This window comes from Canis lupus, chromosome 17, assembly GCF_003254725.2.
Source record: "Canis lupus dingo isolate Sandy chromosome 17, ASM325472v2, whole genome shotgun sequence".
NCBI classification, from domain to species: Eukaryota; Metazoa; Chordata; class Mammalia; order Carnivora; family Canidae; genus Canis; species Canis lupus.
Window position 1 is genome coordinate 7,005,900 of NC_064259.1, and position 6,000 is coordinate 7,011,899.

A 6,000-nucleotide genomic window follows, 5' to 3' on the forward strand; every position below is an offset into this window, starting at 1 on the left:
TTATCGCTGTACCAGCTCCTTGACGACACCCTTTAATCCTCACAGGATCTAATGAAAGGGGGACATAGCCCTACCCTGCAGACGACACTCAGGTTCAGGAGATGACACCACTAGGAAGAGACAGACATGCCCATCTGACTCCAAACCATTTCTTTCCACTGTCCTGTGCTGTTTCCCTGGAATCTCTTTCCCCGCTTACCGGGTACCTGATTGCTGGATTTATCTCTGGGGCACTGGCCATTGAAGAACCTTTCCGATTACTGTGGCTTTCATGACAGGCATGTCCTCTGGAAGGTTTGGGTTGCTGCAGGTGTTGGAAATACTCTAAGCCGGTTAAACAATGAGGGAAGTACTACTTCCATAACACAGAAGTCAACAAAAAGTGGCAAAGCTCGATCTTGGAGCTCGGTGTCACCAGCAACCTAATTTCTTTCCTCCTTTGGGGTCCTCATCCTAAGTTTGGCTCTCTGTGGTCTCCAGGTGGTTGCCAGCAATTCCTTAAACTACGTGTCCCCTGCTTCAAGTCCGGAAGTGGAAGAAATCCTAGATGCAGGATTCCCAGCAAAAATCCTGGGTTTCTCTCCAATTGGATCATCCCCACTTAATGTCCATTGGTGAACCATCATGGCCCCGGGATGGGAGCCCTCTCTCAAGCACAGCCTCACAAAGAGAAATTAGGCCTTTGGGGAAACTGAAAGGGGGGGAGTGAGGCAGAGAAGGGAGGGAAGAATGTTTACCTGGCAGCACACTCCCTGGTCCTCCCACTTCCGGCTACCCCTTTGCTGACCCCACTCCTGCTTCGAAGTGTCCCTGTCCCCAGGGGCCAGTCTGTGGTCTCCTCAGTCCTCTGATCTCGGGCACTTGAACAGCCACAACTCCCAGATTCTTTTCTCCAATCTAGAGCCCTCCCTTCAGCTCTGGATCTAACCACCTCCTGGACATTCACCGCTAGACACTTGAGCTTCCAGGAACCTCGTCCTTCTCGATCATGTGCCTCCTCCCGGGGCTCCCACCGTGATGACCACCAAGCCGGAAACCGTGGTCCCTGCTGACTGCCTTCTCTGTCATCCCCCACCTCCAGCCGGACCTTTGGGGCTGGCGTATCTTCCTCCGTTCCTCCTCGTTCGTCTCCATGTTGCAATAGCTTCCGTTGTAGCCTGTAGCTCACCCACCTCCGGGCCCTCTGGGCTATCGGGCTCCCTCAGCTGTGGGTCAGACGCTGTCAGGATAAACCACAAATGGCTCATCCTGCCTGCCTGCTGTGTCCTCAAGCCCCCAGCCCGAGAGCCCATCCCCAAGCTTAGAAGTCCTGCCCTTCGTTCGCGACTCCTCTTGACTGGTGCCCATATCTTTTCTGCTTCCTCAGGGTCTCCTCCCTGTCTTGGCTGGAGAATTTACCTCCATTCTTTTTTTTCTTTTGTAAAGATTTTATTTATTTGAGAGAGAATCAGAAGCAGACTTCACACTGAGCATGGAGCCTGACACGGGGCTTGATCCCACGACCGCAGAATCATGACCTGAGTGGAAGTCAAGAGTCAGACGCTCAACAGACTGAGCCACCCAGGCGCTCCTATCTCCATCCTTTGTGACCCTGCTCACCCATCACCAGCTGGAGAGCTTTGCTGGGCACTTTCCTTTCCGCACCCACCAGCACAGTCTTGACATCCCCCTTGGCGCCTCCATAGTGTCATGTGGTAATTACCTCCTGAGCCGTCCGGCCACACTCCTCTCCACCCCTGCCCCAGACTGCTAGGGCCTGGAACGCATGCCCGGGCCTTTCTGAATGAGCCTGTGCCCAGCAGGGTCTCAGCAGAGAGAAGGTCACCAGCAAATGGAGATAGTCATTCTGTGCTTCCAGTTGCCCAGAACAGAAACTGTTAATCCTCTCCTAATTAACTCTATTAAACGACTCCTCGGAAGTGTGTTCGCAGGATATATTATTTCCCACAAGCCATCACCAACCTCCCTTTCTCTACATCCTGCCCCCAATCTCTAAGAAAGTCTTGCTGCTTCTCCCTTGAAAACATACCCAGAACATAGCCATTGCTCACCACCATCTCTTGCCTGGACTTGAGCAATCACCCAGCCGGACTCAGTATTTCCACTCAGGGGCCCCTTCATTTTATTCCCCATCTAGCAGTCACAAAGATCTTTCTGAAATGTAAATCAGATTTAACCACTCCAGCTCACAACCCTACAGTGGCTCCCTGTTTCCCTCAGAGGAAAAGCCAAAGCCCTTCTAACGTAGGCAGGCTCTGTGCCACTCACCCTTCTGACGTCACCCCGGACTACCCTCTCTGCCCTCTCTTCATCTTTAGCCATTCCAGCCTTCTCACTGTTTGGAACTGACCCCTTCGTCGCGGCTTCATCTCCTGAGGTTACATGATGTCGACAGCAGGTGTCAGCCTAATAAAACCACCACGACTGAGACATCTGCCCAATCTGGGTCATGTTACTGAGGAGAAAGATTCACGTTTTCTGGGCCTGATGGGATGTTAGTGGCATTAAGAAGGTGAGTGAAAGGCTGAGTCTGAGGCTTGCCCTTGTGGGCGAGTTCGTTTCTCCACATCCCTGTGTGGAAAGTTCATCCGAGGCCGTTTGCTTCCAGCTGTCAGGGCCAACATTACACTCCCTGGCGACCTCGGGACTGTCCTGACTTTCCAGCCCTGATCAGGCCCGTCTGTAGGGCCTCCTGTACGTCACGAGCCTCCCTTATATCCACAGGACGTGGACTCAGCCCACCCTTGATGAGGCTGTGATCAGCTGAGTAGGAAATAGCAACTGCCCTAGACACTTAGGAAGTACCTGTGTGCAGAGGGGAGAAAAGCCACAGAAACAGAGGCCGGGTGATCCACCCCCAGCCTCCCACCCCTGTCTCCCTCCCTCCCTACCCCCCACCCCAGACTCTGTTTTTTCCATAGCATGCCACTTGCTAACCTGCCATATATTATACTTGATTATTACACTCATTGGTTACCATGTACCATCCTTGCTAGAATGTTCCCTCTAGCAGAACAAGGGCTTTAGTCTGACTTGTTCACTGACGAGTCCCAAATGCCTACAGAAATGCCTGGCACCTTGTAGATACTTTTGTGGATCCGTGGTGTCGGCCTCCCTCCATCTTGGCAAATAGTCCCTTTATAAATAGTCCCTCCTTGAGTTACGATGTCTTGAGCGTGCCGTCTCATTCCTGCCGAGGCACCGGTTGATAGGATGATCAATACACGTTCATGGACTGGGGTGCCAGGTGGGATCAGGCAGAGGAGCATGGGGCTTTTGATCTCCAGGTCATGAGTTTGAGCCTCACTTGAATAAAAAAATTTTTTTAAACTTAGAAAAAACTGGGGGGCACCTTGGTGCTTCAATTGGTTAAACATTGACTCTTCATTTCACCTCAGGTCATGGTCTCAGGGTTCTGGGGTCGAGCCCCACGTGAGCATGGAGCCCACTTCAGGATTCTCTCCCTCTGCCCCTCCCCCTACCCTTTCGCTCTCTCTTTCTCTCTCTCCCTAAAGTAAAAAATAATAAATTTTCACTGTCTGAAGGAACCAATCAGTCCAGTGTTTGTGAGATGAATGAATGGTTGGCAACCCCTGGAAGATCGCCCACTTTCCTGAACATTCTCTTGTATGTTGCTACTACAGAGACGCTCTACTGCTCTCTTTTCCAACTTCTAGAATGCTGAGGAACGGGAGTGAATCTGGTGGTTGGGTTTTCTTTTGCTGATTGGGAGAGAGGATGTGACTTCTTTCCCTGAAGCAGCCCCAGCAGGTATACACCTGTGATCAGGCTTAAGTGCTGTATGTGTCCTCGAAGGAGGGTCAGTTCAGTGGTCACAGCGACCTCTGACCTCTCCTCCTCTCAGCGCATGATTTTCCTGTTACTCATTATAGGAAATTAAGCCCAGAGCCCAGGGAAACTGCCTCACACATGAGCGCACGCCACCCCGAGTGCAGGGTCCTCCCGAAGTCACACGGCAGGTCAGAGTCACGTTGTGGTTATCTCTCAATTTCTCGCATGACCTGGTTTCTTGGCTCTACTCGGGGGTAAAAACATAGTCTGCTTAATTTTCAGGAAAATCTTAAGTGATAAAAAGTAAAACAGTGCAAAATAATTGCTTTTTACTTCCTATCTCCTTCCAGGATCTCCCCCTTTTCCTGCTTCCGTTTCCTTCTTCCCTCCCTCTCTCCCTTCCTTCTTTCTCTTTCTTTTCTCCCACCCTCCCTTTCTGTCTCAGTGTATGTCAGGACCTAAACCACTGACCAGGGAAGTTATCGGATGCAAAAATGCTTTAAGAACTCCAGCTGGCCTGTTCTCTAGGCTGGGAGAGGCCTCTCCCTGTAAACAACCATCTGCAGGAGTGACCCATGATTTCCTTCTGGTCTCAGAGGTTTTAAAACTCACCAGGGAGTTTATCACACACACGGCTCTGCCGGGAGGGCCCGAGTGCACTTCCCGTGGTACCTGTTGGAATGGAGACAGAGCTCTCCCCTCAAATGATTCTAGACCCAGACCTTAAAGCCAGCACAGTGGATCACAGGCCTAGATGTAAAGTGCAAAACCATAAAACTCCTAGAAGCTAACAGAGGAGAAAACCCTTGGTTTTCTTGGGTGTGCCAAGGACTTTTTAGATTTGACACCAAAGGCACATCCATGAGAGAAATCACAGATAAGCTGGACTTGACTGAGATTTAAGACATCTCCTCTGTGAAAGACGATGTCAAGAGAACGGAGAAAACAAGCCACAGACTGGGAGCAACTATTTGCAAGAAACATCAAATAAAGGACTGTTACTCAAAATATACAAAGAACTCTTGAAAGTCAACCATAAGAAAACAAACTACTCTATTAAAAAATAGGTCAAAGACCGTAACAGACACCCCCACCAAAGAAGATACACGGATGGCAAGTAAGGATGTGGGAGGATGCTCCGTGTCATATGTCATTAGTGAATCACAAACGGAAACAACAGAGATGCCCCTGCACACCTCCTAGGATGACCCAAGTCCAGAGCACGGACACCGCCGCCTGCTGGCGAGGACGGGGAGCCGCAGAGATGCTCGTTCACCGCTGGTGGGAATGCAGACCGGTGGGACCACTTTGGAAGTGACCGTGGGCTGGTTTCTTACCAAACTAAACATTCTGTTACCATAGGATCCAGCAGTCACGCTCCTTGGTATTTACCCAAAGGAGCTGGAAACCTATATCCATGCAAAACCCTGCACGCAGATGTTTATAATAGCTTTAGTCATAATTGCCAAAACTTGGGAGCAACCCAGGTGTCCTTTAGTAGGTAAGTGGATAAATAAACCACAGCCCATCCAGACAATGGGATATTTTCAGTGCTGCAAAGAATTGCGCTTCTCCAAGCCAGGAGAAGACACAGAGGAACCTTCAATGCATATCTCTAGGTGAAAGGAGCCGACCTGCAAAGGCCGCATGCTGCAGGATCCCAACTCGGTGGCATTCTGAAAAAGTGAAGCAACGTACACAGTAAGAAAGATTAGAGTTTCCAGGGTTTATGGGGAACCGATGAAGAGGTGAACACAAGACTTTCAGAGCACCGAGAGTGTTCTAGGCTGTTACAATGATGGATCCATGTCCACACGTCGTCATCCGACTGTCCAAACCCGTAGAAGGTGCAGCACCGAGAATGAGCTCTAATGTCAGCTGTGGGCTTTGGGTGACGATGGTGTGTCGTGTAGGTTCAGCACTTGGGGCAAATACACCCTCTGGTGGGGATGTGATAATGGGGAGGCGTGCGTGTGTTGGGGAAAAGTATATGGGAAATCTCTGTGCTTTCCCAATCTTGCTATGAACTTAACACTGCTGTCAAAAAGTAAAGTCTTAATAAAACAATTTTATTAAACACACAAATGCACAGGCTTGCTCCCCTTCAGGCCTGAGATGCCCGGGAATAAGCCAAGGGCCCTGAAGACCCGGCCAGCCCTCCGTTTCTGACTTATGGTCAAATGCAAGGTCAAAGAGCACCCCTTTGGG